This window comes from Teleopsis dalmanni, chromosome 1 (assembly GCF_002237135.1).
Source record: "Teleopsis dalmanni isolate 2A chromosome 1, ASM223713v2, whole genome shotgun sequence".
NCBI lineage: Eukaryota > Metazoa > Arthropoda > Insecta > Diptera > Diopsidae > Teleopsis > Teleopsis dalmanni.
In genome coordinates, this window is record NC_051846.1 from 6,767,855 (window position 1) to 6,792,843 (window position 24,989).

The 24,989-nt window shown below is 29.0% G+C and overlaps 1 protein-coding gene across 1 annotated transcript in view; it reads left to right on the forward strand.

The window, feature by feature from the left end:
* The window catches only part of LOC119672266 (FH1/FH2 domain-containing protein 1-like), a gene marked incomplete at its 3' end in the record, with an annotated part of 74,367 nt that overhangs the window by 1,413 nt on the left and 47,965 nt on the right, over nt 1–24,989 (forward strand).

Below are 24,989 nucleotides of genomic sequence, written 5' to 3' on the forward strand. Positions count from 1 at the left end.
AGCTCATCTGAGATGAATACGCAGACAATGTGAATGAAGAAAGACTCAACCAGACATTTACATTTAATGGCTTTATCGAAGGTTTTATGTCGCCGGTAGCAATTCACCAGTATTTGCTCAAAATAGAATTAGTACTGAGCTCTTTATAACTTTTAACATTCTATCCATTTAATGACATTCACTTAATCAGTTAATGAATATAGCAAGGTTTTTGCTATTTTCCTGGAGTAATTCTTATACGTTAAGTTACAATCAGAAATTGATTTACCTTGAACTAAGAAATATGCTATAATCGATTAATTAAAAGTACGAATTGTTAAGTAAAGTATTCTAAAAACGATTGAATTATTAAAAAAGAGCATTGGTAACCCAATTACGAAGCTTCTTACCATGTTGTTGTTGTTTTTATAGTCCATGATGTCCCGAAAAACAAACCCAAATAAAAATTGTGCTTTTAAACTGTCTATTAAAATAACTTGTAAAGGAAAAATAGCTCTGGTAACCCAAATATGAAACTTCGTATGATGTTGTTGTTGTTTTTGTAGCCCATGAGGTCTTGAAACATAAGCGGATAAGGAAATATGGTAGTGATCTAGTACCTCAAATATCAAGCTTCTTACCATGTTGTTATTGTTTTTGTAGCTCATACTATGAAATAGCTAGCAAAGGAAAAATGGCTCTGGTAACCCAAATATGAAGCTTCGTATCATGTTGTAGTTGTTTTTATACTCCATGGTGTCTCATAAAACAAGCACTAAAACGAAGTAGTGGTCTAGTAACCCAAATATGGGTCTTCATACCACGTTGTTGTTGTTTTAGTAGTCCATGATGCCCAAAAAACAAGCACAAATAAAAGCAGTGCTCTTAAATTATCCATTAAAATAGTTTACTAAGGAGAAATAGCTTTGGTAATCTAAATATAAAGGTTCCTTTCACCCTGTTGTTGTTGTTAAAGAACATGGGCTGAATAACAAACAAATGTTACTTTTTATTATATCTTTAGGTTGGATTAGGTTATACCGACAATCAGAAGGATTTACTTTGGATTTGTGTTACTATATAGAGCAAACAGACACTTAAAAAAACGTGAGGCGAGGTTTTGGATTTGGCCAAAATCCTCAAAGAAAAAATGCCCTAGAATAGTAAAATTGTATTATTCTCACTAGTAATTCAACATTTTTACTAAAATTACACGTATGCAATAAACGGATAAAAAACAAACAGACATAAAAAATGCTGAAAAAAAAATATTTAGAAGAATTGTGGATATACTGTCACTTTGTTGGTATGACAACTTTTCCTGGATACCATGGGACCGGGAAGTACGCGTTGCACCATTGGACTACAATGCTGATATAATTTTGTTTTGTATTGTTAGTAGTATATAGCTGTAACATCAGTAACTTTTGGGATTGTGATATTTCTGTGGATATGTAAGTTTTTAAATTACCACGGATTATCGGTTTCTTATCCAAGTAGTTTGTTTTTTATAATTTCTGTACTTTCTTGATATTAGAGCAGCACAAGATGATGTATAGATTAATGCTAAAGGATCATATAGGTTTTTATTAATTTATTAATTACGTAGAAAATAGACTTATTAAACTAGAAACATATTTCCAAAAATATTTCAGTAACTTATGTGTGCCTATTAGCTTTATTAGAACCTCGAAATTCAATAGCTTACAAATAAATAATAGATAAAACATCTAACAGCCTGTGTAAATTAGAATTTTTTGGGATTATTAACTTTTATTAATCAAACTTTGTAGTAATTTTAATTTATATTATTTATTTATTTATTCACATCACTTTTTATGATCAAAAGTTATGTGGATAAAATAGAAAAAATTATTATATGTGAATAAAGAGCAATTATTTTTTTGGGATTTTATTATTTCGCTCAATATAGTAATTTAAAAATTTATTTAAATTTTCAAATATTTTTAAATATATTTTTAAATACATATTTTTTGAACGAAAAATTGTTTCAAGTTTACTTTTGTGCAGTCAAGTGGATGCGAAATAGAGATTCTACATGCTAGGGACTCACTTCTAGAGGACCCTACAAAAGGAAAGATCTTTTCTTAAAGAATATCTGTATTAAGTTTTGTACTGCAACACAATGAACTAGCAGGCTAAATGAATTACTAGAATCGCTATTAAAACCGTACCAGTATGAACTATATATTTTCCAAAAATATATTAACACAATTTATGGTTACTCATGAATAGGAAAACTATAATTATTAAAAACAAATATTAACACAAAAATCATAAAAAGAAAAAATATAAAAAAAATTATTAATAAAAAATTATTTAAACAACTTTTCTTGTGCTTGGAAAATATATTGTCTAACATCGTTAAAATATTTTTATTAGTTTTGGCTTAAATAGTCTTATTTAGTTAGATATCTCAAGATCCTTAAAGTGCTTCACTGTTTTAAAGTTTTCTTTTGTTTTAATATAGATATCTCAATTCCCTCGAAATGATCTAAAGAAAAAACGTGCATTAGTAGAAATCAGGTTAGCCCTGTTATAGCCGAGAACTTGTTGGAATATAAAGTTTCGAATATATTAATTCAATTTATAGTCAACGTTATATTGGATTTTTAAAGTCATTTATCTATATTTATCTATTTAACTAATAAGAAGAGCTTCATCCACAACAGGCCAATGTCGTGAAGTAGGATAGAAATCGTGATATGAGTAGTTATTTACGTTAGGTCCATTTTAAGTTTTTTTTTTTTCAAAATTTAAATGAGTGATTTGTCAAATTGTTTTATTAAAAAAAACACAAATTGAATTTGTTTACTTCCTGTTTTCTTATCTAACGATCTACTATAATTTCAAAGTATAAAATTAGATGAATAAGCTTTTAACCCTTATAAGCCATTATAAATTCTCAGTACTTTGTACTTTTGGCAAACAATTTCCCATTTATTTTGAGTTTCAAAAAAAAAATCCCTTACTCATTCGTTTCTGCTACACGCAAAAAATTCACATCGCACATCGCGCAGTGCCATTGCAAATCCGAAAATGTATAAATAAAAAATTCAACCTCATTTCTAGTTTTGCTACTTTTCAACTACTTTTTAATTATCGTAAAATAAAATCTTCTTTTTTTCCGTTTCATGGATTTTTTCCATTTGCTAATCTAATTCTTAATAGTCTATACTTAACTAGACTAGAATAACTTTGGATTCCAGCATTGCCACTATTTAAATTATCTCAACTATTTTTATCTGCTGTTTATGATGTTGAGGTTTATTCGTTTATTCATTTGTGTGTGGTGTGTTTGTGTGTTTGTCTCTAAGGCTTATTTCGTTTTGTTGTTGTTTAATTTTTTTGTACTTTATGTGTACTTTATTTATTTGTTTATATATTTGAGCAGCATATTCCACACTTTATTTGTTACTGCTGCTGCTGCTGCTGCCACCGTCACTACCACTACCATTGTTGTTGTTGTAGTTTTTGTTGTTGTTATCTCAACCAAGTTATCTTGCTACTTGGTTTGTTACTTTGTACAAAGTCAAGGTGAACACTAAACGTCAACGGCGTGAGTAAATTCAACAAATCTGAGTTGAAAAAAAATAATATTAAATAAAAATTAATTCAATTGGTCTGCAATTGTTTCAAGTTTAATTTGAACAAAAAACTCTGGACTGAGTTTTCGTGTCTTTCGTATTTAATTTTGTTTGCGTGGTTTTAATAGTTTTTAGTTTCGTTTCATGTCATTTTGATCTGGTGTTTTTTCCTTATCGAGTGTCTTAATTCATATTTCAGATACCAAAACCTAAAAATAAAAAAAAAATTTAAAAAAAAATAATAATATATTTTAATTCTTATTGCAAACATTGAATTGTAAATAAAAACTTTGTATATACTTAGTAGTATTTGCTTACAATACAGTAAACGCTTGGTATATGCGATATAATGAACACTTTGAATAGGGAAGAATCAAATAATGTACTTGTGAAGAACAAACACACCAAAAACATTCACTCTCAACAACGAATGTTGGATTCCAAATAAAGTAAGGCATTGACAAATCTTTTGTAAAACTGAGAGTCAACTTTACTTAAACATAATGCAAATTTGTTATGAAAGCAGTTTGTTTTTAACCTTTTCCAAAAATGTTGTACCATTAAGTGAAACTGTTTACAAAATAAATTTCCTCATTTGAAATGCAATGAGATAAATCTCATAAATCATAATGAAATGTCGAAAGCATACATACAAGTTAAGTACAGCTTTGCGTCAGCTCATGAACGCTTATTCTGAGCTCCAAATTTGGCAGAGTTCTAGATCAACCCTTAGTACTTGCAGTCTCAAAAAATTATTTACAAATAATTAAATATAAGAATTAATTCCAAGATCAGTGAAGATGGGTATTTGACAATACTCGAAACAGCTATATGGTCAGGTTAAAATTCAATTAATTAAAATAATACAAAAAAAAGTTTGTTATTGTAGTTCACTACTTTTCGATATCTCTCTAATGAAATATAATAGTTTCTAGTAAGTAAAATAGTCACTACCGTCATAACTGACTTTTAATATACTAAATTTAATAATTAAATATAACAAAAAAATTTTTATTGTTGTAATTCACTATTGTTCGAAAAACCTCAAAATTTAATACCTATATAAATTAAAATCCGACAAAAAAACCCAGGAAAGAGGATTAAAATTTTTATTATTCAGTCCATTTCAAAAAATTATATCATCTGTCAAAAAATCTTCCGGTAGAACTTCTCAACGCTGACGTCTTAAATTAAACAAATAAAAACCTTACATGGAAATACAATTATCAGAAAATATTTGCATAAAAGCTTAAGTTCGCTTTAAGTACTCAGGAAAAATCTGCATAAACATAAAATTTTCTGTTTTTATACAGAAAATAATTTAAAAATGACAAGCAACAAAATCCGTACGCGAAAGCCAAAGCGATTTCATGTTTACTGAAGGCTCTAAAAAGAACTTCAAACAACGAAGCAGGGGTTGCTCTAATTTTGAACGTCTGTACGTCTCCACTTGCCATTTTCACCATTTATACGACTTTAGCTCTTTAGCGCTTTAACGAATTTAGCATAAGCATATTTCGCTGTGGCACTGCGCTATTGAGGTCAGTTTTGTTTTATTGCACATTAAAATGTTGAATTACATGTTAACACGAAGGCTTATTTGCCTTCGTTGCCCACTAAAACGAATTACAGTACATTTTCGTACCTTGGCTTTTCACTACGCTGCGCTGCTCTCTGCTTGGCCGGTTGGTTGCCTTTTATGCCAGTTTACTCGAATTCAAATTTCCTTATTTACTATTTTAATGCACTGAAAGCACAAAGCACAAAGCGCAAGCAATTGCAGATGTTATTGATTTTGTTTGTTGTCGCCTTTTAAACTTTGCTTTAATAAGAAATTATTTTTGTCTACAATATTTACCACAAATTGAGCTGCTCGCATTGCCACTTGCAAATTATGTGTATTAACATTGAAACCGAAAATAGGTTAGAATTATTCATGTTTATGCGTATATTGGTATATATCTACCAAGCCTTTTTCTTACTAATTATTTTTGGTTTTTTTTCCTTCATTTTTTTTTTATTTTAACAATTTCACTTTTACACCACACTACCTTCACATCATACACGTACTATATGTAGGTTAAAATAAAATATAAATACTGCAAAAACAATAACAAATAACAAATACGAATTTTAATTAGTAACCTTCAAAAAGTGTATAGACACAACTACACAAACGCTGTGTAATCGTGTGTTGTGTAGTCAAACAATATTTATAATTGTTTCTTTTTTCTGTTTTTCACCTTTGATAAAATTAAAATTGCATTTTTTTGTTTTTTTTATCAGTGTTTTTAAATTTGCCATTGACTTCATATGATTTCATTTTAAAACAAAAAATAAAAGTTCATTTTAGTCGATTGATTTGTGATGACTTTGTTAAAATTACACATGTTTTATTTTATTTTTTTCCATTTTATAGTTGTTTAAATACTGAATAGTTAATATTATATATAAACTTTTTTACTACATCTCAAAGTATAAACATATATTCATAAAACCAAATAGATCCTTAACATAATCTTTTCTAAGAATAATTTTGTTTATAATTTTTAAAAAAAAATAAATTAAAATTTGTTTAATAGCCTGAAGATTTTTCCTGCCTTACAGGAGAAGGCAATAAGTAATTAGAAGAATTTTAGTTAGTATATAAGGATAATATGTAATATTATATCAATTAGTAACAAATACAATTTTTTCAATAAGTAAGTTAAGAAACATATGTAACAATTTTCATATTAGAAACCCTGAAGATGAGTATAGCCGAATTATTAGTTTATATAAATTAATCTAAAATGTTTTATAAGAATAATTGTATTTTTAATTTTTAAAAACAAATTAATAAAAATTTCTTTGATAGTCATCTTGAAACTATAGAATATAGTTAAAATATTAGTATAAATAAAAATTTTTTAAAAAGTGTATTATTCAACTATTGATCATTTTAAAACAAAATTATTATTAAAAAACTTTGGTCATTAAAACAATAAATTATCAAAGCAATAAATTATTCAAAAATTTTTTTTAATAAAGAGGAGAAAGAACGAGAAGAGGGATCAATGCTAGAGAGAGAAGGTATACTACTTATTTCTAACCATTTGGTGCTTTCTTCCCCTAATAACTAGATCTTTCATATAGTACTGGAAACTTATTGTGGAAAAATTTGGTTCACAACTATATCCCTAATCAGAAACTGGATATTGAATTTCTTCCTTAAAACTAGATCCTGTATACAATACTGTAGACTGAAACATTAGTGTGGAAAAAATTGGTTCATTACTACACCGCTGACAAAAAGTTGAATAATATTTAAAAGAAACCACTATTGGCTCTAAATACGTTTTAAGTTGACTCTACATTAAAGATCTAGTTTAGTCTTATTGGAAAATGAATAGGTTCACAACTTTATCTCTGATCAAAAATTGGATATTATTTAAAAGACATCGGTATTGGTGACCCACAGTTTAGGTTGAATATCAAGTTTAGCCTAACAATTCCAAAGAAGTATGCAGAGTTGTCCCTTCTCAAAAGGACAAAGTTGAGGTTGCTAGCAGGTAATCTGACTGGTCATTTTAGTATGCATTTGACTTTAGTAAGAGAGAACTATTTAGAATATAATAATACTTCTCATATCTCAATAACTAGCCTTGAGTTATAAGTACAAAGAACCATACCTATTCAGCACAACATATCGGAAATTACTGGCAGATAAACTAACTACTTAATTTAGTATGTGCTATCAATTCAATTACATAAGTTTTTCTGAGAAGATACAGTGTTCTCTTCGTTTAAAAGCAAATGAGATCTGTAGTCAATTTGTAACCCCCCAAACAACTAAACTATCGTATTAAAAACAGTTTTGTAGTTTTACTATCGAAAAACTTTCGAAAGGAGAAGTATATTGATATTAAACCAAATGCTGATACTTTCATCTGATATCAGGAAATTCTCTATAGCAAACATTCTAACTTTCATTCGAAAAACTGAATGTTTTCTGTCCGATTAGTTGGTATAAAAAGTCCAATATGTTTGTAGTGCTACAGTCTCTGTTATCTGTGAATTTAAAAACTCTTATTGTTGTGTTCTTAGTAATGAATTTATAGACGGTAAAAAGTTGTTAGTGAGGAAAATAGTACAGATGTTTTTACATCGATGATTTTGCTATTTAGTTTTAGAAGCGATGTAAATGCAGTATTATTCAGAATTCAGTCTAGACTTACTATAATCTATATTATTTTGCTATTTAGTTGTGAACGCAGTGTATATACTTTTTTATAGTATATATATTGTCGTGTTGAAAACAGCTTTCAGCTGTTATGTATTAGATTCAATTTTTATGAGATCATTCGCAATATTTCCCTATTTTATTTTCTTTAACATCATTGTGACTAAGGCTATTAACCATTGAATGATTAAAGCGCAGTCTCTAATAACAAAAATATATATACATTGACATACATGTTCTTTGTAAAACGAGTTTTGATAAAAATTTTCGTGTTTTCAACTATATATTTTGCAACTGAAATTAACTAAAAAGGATGGCATTTACTAATCATCCATAATTTTCATTTAGTTTCATAGCTTTTAATATTGTAAGCTGTTGGGTGTGTAAGACAAATAGATGGAAAAGCAAAATAAGATATTGGATGACAATTGAACCTGCCACAGTTGATTTCGAACATGCCGATCTGATGTCATATTCTCATCAATAAAACCACACAATTTTACTAGACACCACTGACACCACCGCCTTTTTTATGCGATATTTGAAAGACCTACATCTTCAATTATTCTTAATTTTTTTTATTTCCTTATTATTTACACCTTCCTAATATTTTTTTGAACTGCGTTAAATAGTTGGTAACGAATAAAGGTTACAGGTATTCTAGAAGGCATGGATTTCTAAATAAAGAAATCTTGCATTTTGGTAGACACCTTATAACCGCTTTGAGATGAAAAGAGTGGAGTTTCAAGTAACTATGTGACTCGATTGAAAGTAAATCGCTGTCAATAGGTTTGCTTATAAGATAATAGGTGAGCTGAGCACAATAGAACGTGTTTGCGGAGCAGATTATAGAACCGAATAACACAGAGCAATGTTTTAAAACTGCCAGTTTGAGATTCAAAGTTCACATCGACCCCGGACGAAATAACAAAATAGCCGGCGTGTGTACCAAGGGGGCACAACTGCCCGGATAGAGCAGTTGTAAGCGCATTAAAGTCTTGCTCTAATCTAGTTTTTGATGCTTTACTCCTTATTTACCATATCTGAAGGACTTGCATTTGTTAAAAATTGATTCTGCAATCATTTAACTACATAATAACTTTTTTATACTATATTCAATAATAAATTATGAAGTAATATTGAATGAACATCTTTCTTTATTGTTTTGATGTATTAGTCGATTTTGTACAAGAAACTTGAAATTCAAATAGACGCTGATTCAAACTTTCCTAATCAAGTTTTAGTTTTTTTGTTACTATTTTTCATTTTGGTTATTTAATATTTTTTAATGATTAATTTTTATCTCACAAACAACTCAGAAAATACTTCAGAAAATGACATAAGGAACGAGTATAGCACCAATTAGTCTGCGCGCTCTGTCTCCAATCATTGGAGCAGTCAGTCATTCATAACGTTTATTTTGAGTAATAAATTCAAATGAAACCACTATAAATTTTAAATACTGACGTTTTCTAGTCAGAATTTCCAAGAAATACAGGTAACAATAAATACAGACAGTGAAATACCAGCAGATATGAATATTTATTATTATCTATACAATCTATGAGAATAACAGGCCACAATTAATGATAGAAATTCACAAAATTTGTAAAAGCTTTTTATAGTAAGAAATTTATATTTATATATAAAAAATATTATATTATATAATATTGTTGCTAAAAATAGTTTCGTGTTTTTTTTTTCATTTAAATGATATATGTGTATTTTTTTGTTTTTGTCACCTAACGGAAAACTGGGTCATTTACCCGGTAGCTCACATCAATTTTTTATAGAAAAATCTATTACACACAATAACAGAAAAATAAAAAATCTGAAAAAAAAGAAAAAAAAACAATTTTCTGAAAGCATCTTGTAAAACTGCAAATATTAGTCACACACTTGAGCATGTGCAGAGATACTCAGTCAGACTCGGAAAATCGTACATCTACAAATTGACACAAAAATGAAATTAAAATTATTTTTTGTATATCTCGAAAATAGATACAAAAAGCAGCCACCGACACAAAAAATCAACTGGCAACATTCAATAAATTTATTTTTGTAAAGAATTCATGCAGATACTATACGAACGAGTACAATACACAGACGAACTTTCAGATGCAGATACATAAATTTATAATTCTCAGCTTGCATTCTTGTCTTGTACTTTTATTAATAATTTTGTAAAGATTTGCTTGACATAATTTCATGCCTTCAGCATCTCAAATCTTTTCCACCAGAGCAGTGCATTCTAGTTTATGCTTAATTATGTGAAAAAAAAAATTCTTTCTATTGTTGTTGTTGTTATTGCTGTTGCTGTTGCTCGTTGATTGTACAATTGCAAAGGTTCATTGTTAGCAAATTTAACAACTCAACAACTCAACAACTGTACATCTAAAGAACTACCAGAAAAGTATGTCAAACGAATACGGAGTTTGAAGTTTAAAATCTAGACACTGCAATCGTAATTATATTGACGATCGTAAACTCAAACTTATTCTCATACAGAAGGTCTTTGGCTTGAAGAAAGGAAAAAATCTACTACTTAAGTGCCTTTTTTCTCTCTAAGCTCATAATTTCGCGCTTTTTATTCGTGTAATTAAAATGCACAAACAAGTCTCAAATTAATATTTCTATTTTGATGTTAATAACAATAATAATAATAGTAATAAAAATAATAAAAATAATTAAATTTTTTATATTTATTCTTTCCAACTCACATTTGCTTAAAATGGTTCTGCTTTCTAATGAGACATCGTAAGAATCTCTACAATTATACAAATATAATATATTCGCTATATAATCTATAAGATACTCGTTCGTCATACTAAAATCTTAACCAATTTGTAAACAGTTAGTTTTCTAGAAACACATTTTCTAGAGATAAACTTTAATTGCTTTCTCAACACATTTTAAAAAGTTGTAAAAAACTATTAATTGTTGCAATATAACTAATATGACGATTTAACGCTATTCAAATATACGATAAAATATACAGGGTATTTCGTTTAAAAATGTTTTTGAGAAAATTGAGAAAAGCAATTTCTTTATCAAAGAATCGAAAAAAATCGTATATATGGATGAGGTCCATTTTCTATATTTGCTAAGATATAATATATTTAGAAGTCGCATATTCGCTTGCAGAATTAAAGCACCCCAAAAAGAGCATACTTCCCGATATGGATAATTATAATGCAATCATATAATCAAACAGCAATCATAAGCAATGGTAATTTAGAAAAGAAAAGAATATAGAAAGGAATAGAGACGAAAATTTTACTATTGCAGCCATAGTATTTTTCATCAAATTTAAGATAAACTTTGGTATTAGTAGTACCATCAATTACTATGAGTTATTTCATTTACATTTTTATTAAATATAGTGTATACATCAGAATCGTAACACGGTGTCAAAAAATTTTCTATGGATTAATACTACTATAATATTGGTCTAATATTAATAATAATATAACTATACTTTTGTTTTTGAAAAATACTTACGATAATATTATTTATTACGAATTTTTATAGTTTATCATGACGAAAGAAAGCTATTTTATTAATACAAGTGTTTTTAAATAGTAATGATTTACAACAACAAAAATTATTTTCAATTAATTGAATTTCTGGCAAACCATACAGCTGATTCGAGTTTGGTTAATACTCCTCATTAGTGTTCTTTCAAAAAATTCTTTAATTTTATAAGTCCATAATAATTGCAGGACTACAAGTATCAGTCTTATAACTTTGAACCTGTCAAACTAGAGGCAATAATTTATCGTATTTTGTATCAAACTCTCTCTCTCTCAGCCAAGTTGTATTGACTTTAGGATGATATTTTAAATAAATTGACTTTAGATTTGGAATAAGAAGTATTAGTACAGAATGACAATGTTGTGTGATATAGCTCTGCAGTTAAAGCATATCCCAAGATATGTATGTCTGATTAGATATTTAGAAGTCAATCCGCTCATATAGTACTTATTTATATATATTTTTTAAAAAGCATCTCAGATTCTGTGGTATTTTTGTGAATATTGATCACAATATGGGCCATTTATATAATGAGACAAGTAAACAACTATATCATTATAATAAATAATTTTCAATAATTCATACAATTATTAAATCTAATCATTTAACAAAACTTTATTCTAACTTTTGTTCGTAAACCTATCTTGGGAACCATATTTCTTCTTGTATTCAATTTTAAATAAAAACAAAGCAGAGTTCCAATCTGGTTTACAAAAATATTCAAGAAGTCGGAAACATCGTCAAAGTTGTATAATTTAGTGATTTAGTTCTGCTCTATTGTTTAATATCTCTTACAAAATCATTCTATTATTGATTTCTTTATTCTTAATTAATCTTGATTTTAGTTTTAATTTATCTGCTCTGTTGTGTTTTTATGCAAATAATCTTATAAATAATTAATTATATACACAATTTTTATTCTACGATTTTATAAATTTGGCAATTTCATTCTAAACTGATGACATCTCTGCTTTAATAGCTTTTATAAATTTAAGTTTTTATGTCGACGGCTTTTTTAAATTAAATAAAATAAAATATTTATTTAATTGTCTAATAAAAAGTATTACAACGACTAAATGGACACAATAAAATGATTGTAATTTAAATATTTGTTAAACTAGTTTTTATTATTCAATTTTATTTTAATTATAAAAAATTAAAAACGGTACTTTTTAATAGTCTTACTTGAGATAGTTAAATATTTAGTAAGATAGTCAATTATTTTAATTAAAAGATATAAGTAGATATAGTTGACATATTAAATGATTGCGCATAAAATTGCTTGTCAATTATTTCTTATTAATTTTTTTTTTTATTAATATTTGTTGATCATAAAATAAATAGTATACATCAGTTTAAATACATAGTTTATTAAGCTTTTACTTTTTTAATTTTTCTTATTTTGAAATTAATTATATACTTCTATTGGTGAGGTTTGAATTACTTCAATTTATTTCATATAATTATACACAATAACCATATTTATTTACTTATCTATATATTCAAGTATTTGTAACAGGCACTTTTTAGAGTTCCAACTGGCTGATTCCAAACTCCTGTAAATCATTTTTTGTTTCATAGCCGCTCTTATCACTCACATCCATCGCAGTGATTAGTCAATCGAGGACTCGCCCTTTAACTTGAATAATTCAAAGTAGACTGGTTCTGCTTCCATAACTGCTAATTTTTTAGCAGTTGTTGTAAAAGTACACTTAAGACTAAGTACATCATAGAGTGCTCAATACATCATATACATCATATAAAACAAGCTCAAATACAACTTTACATTCAAGTTGTGTGTTACTTATCCTATAGTGGTTACTGTCTACTATCAATGATAATGCTTTGATTTCTCGCAAGATCTTCGACAGACAATAAGTTTGCTATTTATGGCTGAGGGAAGATAGTTAGATTTCTTAAAAGCTTCAAACTTTATTTATTAAAAATACCTATATTGCTTAATTAGTCATAACAACCCTTTACCAGGTTTCGGCCAGACGCAGCATATCTCTCCAGACGCCTCTGCATTTAATATGTTCTCATACGATAATCACAGCCTACAGTAAATTTTGCTTTCCATAGTACTATGGTTCTATGCGGTGCTTGCATTTGTAGTGCCCAGTGTATGGGGCACATTTTGTGTTAATCTACGTCGATATTTTTATACTAAATTAGTCGTTTTATTAAATAAAATTGTTGGATAAGTACATTTCTACTCTAACAAAATATTGTTGTATTGTTAACGTATGCAAAGGTTTGAGCTCATCTATTAAGCAGGTATACCTTTATTAAGATTTTACATATACTATATCTATATACTTAAGAGCAATCGAAGCACGAGCTTGAGAAAAAAGAAAATAAAAACAAATATATATATATACCTTTTTAAATGTTTTTGGATTTTAAATATACTATAATTTTGTCATACATATATATATGATATATATTATAAAGAATAATTTTGTAAGAGGTGAGTGTCAGAAAGGTTACATTTTAAAGTTCAAATTTACCAACATTACCTGTAATGGATGCTATCTGCTCCGTTTACACCAACGTTTCTCTTACAATGAAGTGTTGTGTTGTCAGATCACATGATCATGATGGTACTTAATGCACTTTTGAAGACAAAACTCATTCGACATGCTCGATATTGAGCTCCATTGACTTTTAGTCTTCGTTTTTAAAGAAATATTCCATGACACCCGTACACTATTAACCGTAGTAAACAGTACATTGTTTTGTGTATTTTGTTAATTGCTGAATGAATATTGAACTTTCGTCGAATCAAATCGTGCGGAAGTTAATCCACCCCAAAAGCTAAAATAATAAATCGTACTGAATATAAATCAGCCCTGAGTTGCATAAGTGGTGATCTATAAAAATAGTGTTGCCAACTTAAAAACCAAATATTAAAAAAAGCTCCCTTAAGTGATTTTTTAAAGTAAATTATTTTATATGCTATTTTGTGATATTAAACTGTGGATTATTACAAAAAACATGACATTAATTTTAAAGTATATTTACTTAACTAAAAGATAATAAATAAAGTAAATATTAGCACATGTCAATGAAGTTCATTTGCCCAATTTATTAACAATAAAAAGTAATTTAAATATTTTAATGTTCGGTCATTTGTTTACAAAAATATTTCACAGATTCCTAACGAGATAAAATGTTTTAGTAAATGGGCAGGAAAAGTCTGTGCATATTTTGCCAACAATTATTTTGTTGTTGTTTCTTATATACGTTGAACATCTTACAGATGTCGGTTGGAACTTGAGATACAATTTCGCAATGAAGTCGCAAAGACGCTAACAATTTCACACGCATTAACAGCTTCATTGACCTCGCCTACTTCGTTTACTCTTGGCTCTTTTGAGCCAAGTACCACGCACATAAATTGTCTTCTTATAAACACATTTAAATCTTATTTAAAGTTTTTTATTTTCATTTATAATTCGATTTTTTTGTGCTTTTGTAGATACAAATTTTTTTTATATTTATAACTCATTTTGTCTGAATTGTTTTGATGGCATCGTTCATGATTTTATGACACATTTGATTAATTGTCAAAGTGTTTATCTTTCCACACGCATCAGTTTGGTTGGTTGACAGTCGGTCGGTTGTTGGTTGGCAATGTTGTAGTTGCTGCCATCAACTGTTGCTGCTGCATTTTGCAACTGTAGTTGACAAAGAAATGATCGGCAACAACTGAAATGAAGCTCGAATTGCGGCAGTACCACATTTTAAGCCATAAATCAAACTTCACATTTTGCATACGAAATGATTTCGAATGCTTAAAACTCTGTGAGATAAGACACAATAGTTGTGCTGGGGCTCAAGGTAAATTAAAAAAATATCAAAACTTAAATTCCCTATAAAATGCAACTTAAGCGCCATTTGATGTCCAAGTGCTGAGCTGTGCCTGAAACTATCGGTGAAATAACGAAATGGAGTGGCATTTGTGGACACATGAAATGCAAATGCAGTTAACCTGGACTGAAATGCAGTTTTCGTATGCAAAATTATGCATGATATTTTTAGGTCTATGGCAGCATTTACGTTGAGATTTTTATTTAAAATTTAATATTTGTTAATAAATATTAACTGCATTTATATAATAAATTTTGTAAAATATTTTGTGTAAATATATTTTTCTAACTGAGATATACACAAGGTCAAGTTGAATGCTACTGCTTTCTTTTATAATATTTTGAAATTCAATTATTATTTTAAATTATTTCCATTATATATTACTCTAATTTATTTTTTTTAATTTCGAACTCTGTTTTACTTTTAAGTGTAACTCTGACCCACTGCCTTATATACACAGTCACTACATACAACAACCATATACCACATAGATACTTTTCTTTTTTGCAGTTTCATTACAATAAAACACCGAATCCTTTAATTAACTAAATGTTAGTTTCTAATTTCTTAAAAGTTTTTAAATTTGATGACTTTAATTTTCTTTAATCTTAAATGAAAATTGTAATAACCAGACTTATTACTCTCAAACATCATCTACATTTAATTTAATGTTTAGAAAGTTATATGTATAGAACTCCAGTTAAGTGTGCAACACAATCTTCCATCAAATGGAAAACCAACGGAAGAAGCGTTTTCGGCTACAGTAGCTATTATAAACCCATAAAGTAACCAATTAAAACAGTTTCTATTCCAATTAAAGTGCACCGCAATTTTCCCACAGTTTAATTTAATCACTTTAATTACTTTAGAGTTTTTATTTCTATAGTAAATGTATAGCTAGTTAAACAGAAAAAAGTTAGTAATTAACTTTTTTGCTTTTAGACATATTTTATATTTAGTGCTTCTTTCAGTTTTTGCTCATTTATTTCTCTGCTCTTATTGAATGACATCTATATAGTTTTTGCTAGACGATGCACTTTGGAGAAATCAATTATAGGTAAATAATTAGAATTCTACGTGTGGAATAGGTTAATTATCATAAAATTAAGTACAAGCAATCTACAGTTCATATACACAGATCTGCAAAACAAATTATATCTATTTTAATAGGTTACCTTTTTAAATAAATAAAGCTATTTATAATACTTTGAACTCTATTACTATTGGGACTTAATGTCCCAGTGAGCTGCATTGGGAAGTTTGATATTGTTAAGTTGAAAACTCAACCCCATGGTTCAATTAAACTAATCTAAACTATTCTATATTATAATGTTTTATTTAACGTTCATATATCCACCTCATTATTATGTCTACAAGTTGAAGTAGAAGCTTTACCAATGCAATATGCTCTTAACACTATAAACTGAAGGCTCCTAACAAAAAGAGCTTGAAGTGTGTGTTTACATTCATATTTGGTCTTAAAGTAAATTGTAAAATATAGACTAAATTATATTTGTATTAGAGTTCCTAATATTATTCGAATTGTGTGAAAGTTTGAACATATTGATGGTGGAGTATGGTTGTTCTCAATAGTAGTAAATCGATATAGTGGTTAAGTAAGTAGTGCTGGCTGATCGAGATTATGCATACACTTGAAAGGTCTATATAGCGATAACAAATCACAATCCTTAAAGCCAGTTAGTGACAGTATATATTGTATTATTTACAAATTTTATGACAGTAACTTCATGTGAACTACACCAACATCAGTGAGAATATTTAGTCATGGCAGTTTTAAAAATTTTGTTTATTTTTTTTTTTGATAAATCCGGACAAGAAGAGGGTATGCTCTCTTTTTTTGACTTTCTTGATGCCAGGTTTATTACATATTCTGCAGTTGTTGTTATATAGTTTATATAAGGTGAATGAAAATTAAATGAATTATAACATTTGATGTTTGATCAACTTCAGTTCTTTCTAAAATTTAAAGTGTTTAACTCAAATATTCAAATTCTAGAAACCTGAAGATACTTGGGCAACGTAATGTTCAAACAATTTGAACCACTTGAATATAAACGAAGTATATTAATTATTTAATCTTAAATGTTGAACTAATCATTAATTTAATAATTAATTTTTCGGCATTGTAGTCTCTGGTAAATTCTAATATGATACTTCAATTCCTTACACCTATTTTATTAAGGTCACCTACTACACCATTAATCTATTAAGAATTTTCACCTCACACTTTTCAATACAACTGTTAAGGTTGTTTAGGCTTGAGCCAAGAGATATAAAAGGTAGACATAATAAGAGACTTTTGAAATATGACTTGTGTGTCGATAGCGGGAGGACTTTATTTCTCAATTGTTTACTTTGTCGGAAGTTACATCTATTGGCGAGGTAACTTTTTAATTGAATATTTAAATTGATGTTATTTTTAGTATCACAGTTGTCAACAATGAGTTGGGTGTTCACCAGAAGCTCAGTAGTATTATTTATTGACTGAAAGTGTCTTTATATACCATAAGACCCATAATTAAAGTTAATTTTTAAGTTTTAAAATACTACATAGCCGTTATATAGTTGTTATAACATTGATTCAGTATAGATGTATTAGTAATTTATTTTCGTACATTTTATTCCTTAAAGAACTGAACACAAGTACTACGTTTTTTCTTACTTCCTCTAAAATTAAGTTAAATTTCCCTCTAACCTATAAAGTATTAATTATATTTATTGTGCTTTTTAATGGTCTAACGACAGTAAATGCCATCTATAGTAAATTATGTTGTGTGAGAATCAGAATATAGAATACCGGAAATTGGGTCTTAAGATCATAAAGGTCATTGAGTTTAGAAGTACCAATTTTGGTGTGATAAATATATTTTACTTTTTTTGGGTTACTAATGTTGCTTAAACCGCATATTTTCTAATTTCCATTCCACATTTGTCAACTCTAAGATTTAGATCTTCATTAGAATAAAGAATTTCAACCTTTTCTCGGTTTTTGTTTTCTTTGAATTTTCTTTTCCTCTTCATTTTGAAAGCTTAATTAGAATACATAAAGCTATTCTTTTGTGTTTTCTATTTTTATCATTGTAATCAATAATTATGTTCATTTTTATGTTTGTTTTATAAAAACGCACCATGAAGCCACTTTCAACCATTTCCCAAATTACATTCCATCACCAAGAGCTGAAAGCCTAAAACCCGCAGACGTTAGAGAAAAAAAAGTAAACGTTCGCGCGTCACAAATTCCACAATAATTCGTCACGCATTCAGAAAGGTTCACAAAGCAAAAAAAAATACGAGTTGTTTAGTGACACCATCGATGGATGGTCGGCCATCTATGGCCAGCGGAGATATATGGCCGAAATAGGAATACGCATAGCCCAAATGTGATGTAAGACCTAAGAAATAATACCTTCCAGTTAACAATAAATAAACAGTGAAAATAGTTGTTTGACTTCTATAATTTATCTATTTTTTCCCTCTCAATACAAACTGCATTTCTGGCATTTGCATAGATCTTTTTTGTTTTTATTTAAATGCTCATAATATAAAGTTTAATTTGTAATAAAATAAAAACCAAATATCCGCCGTCAGTGCTTTTTGCTTCTTCCATGGTTTGGTTTTAAGTAGAAAAGATAGACGAATGGAAGAAATGAAAGAGTTCACAGTGACGAAGTGGAAAAACTCTATATTCACATAAATTGTGTCACTTACGAGTAGCTTAGGTTACAGTGCGGTGAGGCGCGGTGAGGCGCGCCGTGCCTGAGTTTACGTATCTTTTGTAAGACGTGTCATAAAACTGAAAGAATCGCTTCCACGGTACTTAAGCTCAGCTCAGCTACTGACCGATAATTATGTGTTGCATGTGTTTCTATGTCGGACTAAACGATCATGTGAATGTTTTTCTTTTAATTTGTACAGGAAAAGTGCAGTTTTTATTTACATTCGCATGACTGCATAAAATGTACGCTTTTTCCATTCACGAGGTTCGGTTAATAGTTACAAAATGAAAAAATAAATAAAATTTACTGCTCATATTGTTGGCTGCACAAAAGCCGCTTTATCTTTCCCGTTCTCTTAAGGTTCTATTGTGCGTCTGGATTTCACGCATTCACGCAATTACGTATACGCATACGTCCAGCACAACGCAGATACAAACTTACATAGTAGTATAATGCATTGTATCTCTTGTGGTATAAACTTACATATTTCAACATTCGTGGTACTTTGGCTCATAACATGTTGCTTATGACATTTATGTTTTTTTTTATTTTTTATTCTTTGTCCAACCTCGTAAGAATGTCAACTCATTATCCATCAACTGTGCCTAAAGAGTTAAATTTATTATGTGACAACAACTTAACTGCAACGTGTAATGTAATGTAGAGTAAATCATTTTAAATTAAAAAATTTTAAATAAAGGAACCATAGACTGACTTAAATTATTAATGAATTTTACTAATATTATCCATTAAATTGATTCTTTTCATTCTTTGTGTGCACTACTAAATACGTTTTATGAACATTTTCTTTACGGAGACTTTAAGTCTGTTAAATGTTTTGAATCACAGTCTAACTAAATACCTAAAATATATATAGAGAGATATACAGATAAATGTATACACATACCTAGAGATATATTTATCTCTATATATTTACACATACGTAGAGTAATCATTGTATGCATAGACGTACCTTTCCTTCACGGACTATATGTCGAATAGGTGTTCTGATACAGTCTAACTCATAAATGCCTCATAATATAGAAATGATAGATACCAGTGGTTGTGTTTCGTACAAGAAGACTCGATATATTTGAGACCTTCATTTGGGCCCATATGCTAGGCAAAGTTAACAAAAATGGAATTTCCCCTTAACTATCTATAAAGTCGTTTTAATTCTACATTCCTCGTAATTTTTGTTAAAAGTTTGGGCGTGGTATAACTAAATGAACATTAAATGCAAGTATTTTCTCTAACGTTATACTAATTTGATGCCTTCAAATTTCTGTTCTAGTTTTTATAGAAAATCTATTTCTGAGCAGGAAAGAACTGTGTCATATTAATGAAATGGGGTTTAATTTTCCAAGTTCTTATGGGAATACCATAGTTGTTAAACGCCTTCTGGCGAGTGTTGGACAGTGTGATGTATCCGAAGTTGTTTAACGTAGCTACCTGCCGTAAGGCCTTAGCATCATAAAGTTCTCAATAAATACGTATCAAGATAATGCACCGACAAATGGCAACTCAGTCTTAGCCTTTGGTGAAGTGCTGCAAGAGAAAACACAGCTACTACAAAATGTATTTCAAAGCAGTACAGATAAGTGCCTAATAAATCTTAGTCACTTCTTACGACAAACATGCTTTAAATCGAAAATATTTGAACTTCTACCTTGAAAGTAGGGTGGTTGGTTTGGGTACTGATAGAGCAAATAAATAACATTTCTCTATTTTTCCTTTGCGCCCAAGCTATAGTAGTTGACATGAGCTGCCCTTAATCGTACTTTGCTATTAGACAGTACCCCGTCTGTAGTGTGTTTGTATTGGGCAGTGAGAGGCAAGTAAGACCACATAATTGCTCTGTTCTTTTCTGATTGTAAACGGTCTATGATATACAATATGTATAGTTTGATATGTATACTTTTTGATCCATCTTTGCATCACTACATTGAAATATTTCTTGAATATAGCGAGCTTAACTGAGATTAAGGGAATTCCCATATGTATTGCAATTAAAGTTTTGGTCACATATAAAAAATCGGATTTAAACAGAACTTTTTTGTAATATAAGTACTTCCATTTGAAAACTAAAAACAAATCTCAAACTTAGTGAAAAAACTACTCCGATTACAAAGTTAACTTAATCGTAGATATTTTAATGTTTCTATAATCTACAATTAAAAAAACATTTGCAATATAAGATAGTCTTGCTTCAACTTAATATAAAAGAGGGTAAGGTAAGCAACTAGAACTTTATGGTTTTATTAGTTATAGAGTATTTCTTATTGCAATTTTAAAAAAGTATGATATTTGAAATGTGGTCTAACAATATTTTACGTCAAATTATTTTTTTCGGTGTTTTAGTGCTGTTAACTGGCAATTTTTTAAATTATTCGTTTGCTTTTGTTAGTATTAGCATTTTGATTTTAGCTAATTTTAATGTTTATAGTATATTAGAACCTAAATCAGCACTGACTACTTGTTTGACTAAAGTTTTGAGGTTGACTTAATTTATGTACATAGAAAAAATTTAACTTAGTAGAACAATTCATACAAATCACAGTGAATGTCATTGTTTAATTTTCAGTATATGATTGCGGTACTTTAATAAATGATTTTACGAATCTTTTTTCTTTAATCCTATCATAGTTTTCAAACTTTAGGATAGAGATTTTTTCATTAATTGACGTTGCTTGATTTAAACCTAAATATTTATTTGACGGTATGGCAGTAACTCTTTGATAAACGATATGTTCACCTTTATTTAGGAAGTAACTTCCTTGTGATACAAAAGATAAATTATAGTCACATTTCTCTATTCCGTTGAGGGACTTCGTCCCTAATTTATTACAATTACTATTATTATTACTTCTTTGTGTAGCTGAAGTCATCTACAGCCAGAAGCACCCATTTTTCAATGTAGCTCATTGAGAAGAAAGATGCGAAAAAATGTTAAGAATTACAAGAACGGAAGTGAGAAACGTTTTTTTAAACCATTGTTCCTCTATATTTCATGTGAACTAATTTATGCTCATAACTCATCTTTTTTTTAAATATTTTTTTTCAACACTTTTAACCTTTTTGTACTTTTAATGTAACTTGAAGATTCTTTTGAGCTGTGACGAAAGCATGTCAATGTATATGCTAATAAGATTAGGTGCTAAAAGTAAGGTGGGAGGTGTGAAAACATTTTCTTGAAGAATTAAAATGCATAAACTGACTGGCTTTAATTTGATTTATGGGTTCTGAAGACTGAAGACATAAACAAATGAGTAATTGTTAAAATTCTGCTTAATATTTTTATTTATTAAATCATTTTTATTTTAAATTTTATGGAATTTAAAAAAAAAATAAATAAATAAAAGTTGCAACTTTGTTGCATTGGCGTGTCTTGCAAGACCTGGGATGGCATTTGCAGTAATGACAGACACTCGCAACATCGCCTCCGCTGCCGTACCCGTCAATTTCATGTAACGTTAATTTAAAATTATTCGCAAATTTGCATAATTGATGACAAAATGACGGTAATAAAAACAAAATAATATTGAAGTAAAATGCTTAATAAAGTAACTGAGCTACTTCACTTTCATTACAAACAACTTTATAAGCAGGCGTGTAAGGAAGAGCAGCGGTAAGATACAAATTGTGATGTTGCTATCGCTGTTGCTGTTGCTGTTGATACTGCCAAAGTTGCTGTAGTTATTGTTGGTGATTATGTTTATGTTGCTTATATGTTTTTTAATACCAAAAAGAAAAAAAAACAAAAAGCAACAGACAAAAAATATAACTGAAGTTGCAACATCACTGTAACTGCCAAAAGTAGAAGCAACATCACCACAGCTGCTACCGCCAGCACCACCAGCACCACAGTAACCGCCAATAAAAATAATAACTCCCGAAAAGTGAAAGTTCATTTAAGATTTCATTTCTTCGCTGCGCTGCAGAAATCAAAACTAAACACAAAAAAAATATTCAATAAAAATATATGTTCATTTCAGTCGGAATTTTTGCCAAATCGTGTTAAAGTTGAACTTGAGCGGATTCGATTTGGTAGTGGGTGCTGGTAATCCATACCCGTTGCAACACATCTGGATTCCAGCTTGCAGACGCGCTTGCTCGCCTGCTCGTCTACTCGCTCCTTTGCATAATCAATTTGCACTTTAATTTGTACTGACAAAAGTCGAGTTTCTGTAATTATGCGCTTTATTCCTTACCTTATGCGAACGCAGCTAAACGGATTTTATAGCCGAAAGTGTTGTCTTCTGTTGTTCTCCAAAAATTTGAACTTTGTTTTTTTGGTGTTTTTAGAGTTAATAACTCTTGAAAAAATGAAAGTATGCAAATTTTGAAAATCAAATTTTAATCTTTTAATTTTTTTGGCAAAAGGTCACACATCTTAGGCCAGTCTTCAAAGCGTAAAAATGTTTTGTGTGATTTCAAAGAAAAATATACTAAAATTACATGGTTCAGTGGGAGATAAAATAAATTTAATTTAAAGTTAAAATTAAAGACCATTTTTGTTGGCAAAATTAGTTGGAAAAGTAATATTCGCCTTTATAGCTCATGGGCTTTTGACGTATAAGTATATTAAAACATTTAACAGCGTGAAAAAGTTATAACTTCAGCGAATTGAATTATATAATATTACTAAATATTAAGTATGAAATATATTTTAATTAAGTTTTTTAATAGTTATAAACTAGAATAAAAGAAGAAATAGAAATAATTTTTTTTGCTATATGAAACTATGAAAAAACCCGTAGAAGTAATCAAAAACCAAGAAGATAGGAGCTGTGAGTTTCTAAATCGAGTTCTAAACTGTTCATTACGGACGAAGTTAAAAATGGTTCTAAAGTTTACATAGTGGGTATATATAATTATAGTAGTGTTAATAGTGTTAAGTTAGAAAAGGTGCACTTCAACTTGCAAACACTGTTACCTACAAGGACGACAAACTTACAGCGAGTCTCCAGAATTAAAAAGCAACGAAGTGTACTCTTCGGCTTACAAATATTTTATGGTACAAGCAAGTTAATCTCTGGTTAATCTCAGATATATTGCAAAGATGCTACTTCTTTTCTCACACCTTCTATATGACAAATCAAATATGTGTGTTTGGCACACCAATAGATTACCATTTGAAAACGTTTCAAGTGGTATTAAGTATTAGTAATTTCAGTCTAACCATTTAATGGGTAACAAAAGCCATTTGCATACAGATGCCTACATATCGTTGACTCTTTCCTTCTTTTATTAATTAGATCTTCAGAAAAAGTATTTCGATATGTGTTTGAAATTAGTGTTATGATATTTATGAGAGATACTGATTAAATTTTCTAAATGATCACTTCTCAATTCCTGTCCTTATCTCTTTCTATTGTTTGCCGCACTTATTCGATTTGTCTATCCTTAACTTTATCTACTTTACTGGCTTTTATGGTTGACCCCAAGTATTTTACGCTCCTTGGGCTCCCCCGTTTTCGATTCTTAAAGTTATCAATTATTACTTGATTGTTTTGAGTTCAGTCTTTTTTTTCATAATATGTTCCTTACTTAAAGGCTTATGAGAACTTCTTTCAGAAACACAATTTTTTGGTTTTCATATGTATATTTATTTATATAGTCATCACTATATAAAAATGCCCAATATTTCAAAGTTTTTTGACTTCATGATATAACGAATATAATGATAATATCTATTGTTCTTATTGCTGTTTGAAACGTTTTATCGTCGTGTAGGTATGAGTGATCATTATGTATATGTGTGGTTGTTAGTTTTGTGATTGACATAGTCGTTTAACCTTTCTTTGTTAATAATCAGTTCTCGGTATGTAACTTTAGTTGGTTGTCATTTTTTGTTGTTTTTACCCCAGGCGTTAGGTCAACCGAACATCATTCTAGTATGATTAGTACAAGAATCTTGAATTTTTGAAATTTCTTCGTGCATGATCAGTTCTCGGTATGTAACTTTAGTTGTCATTCTTTTTTTTTTTTGATACATTTACGTTATCCGCTGGTTAAATCGAATAACATTGTAGT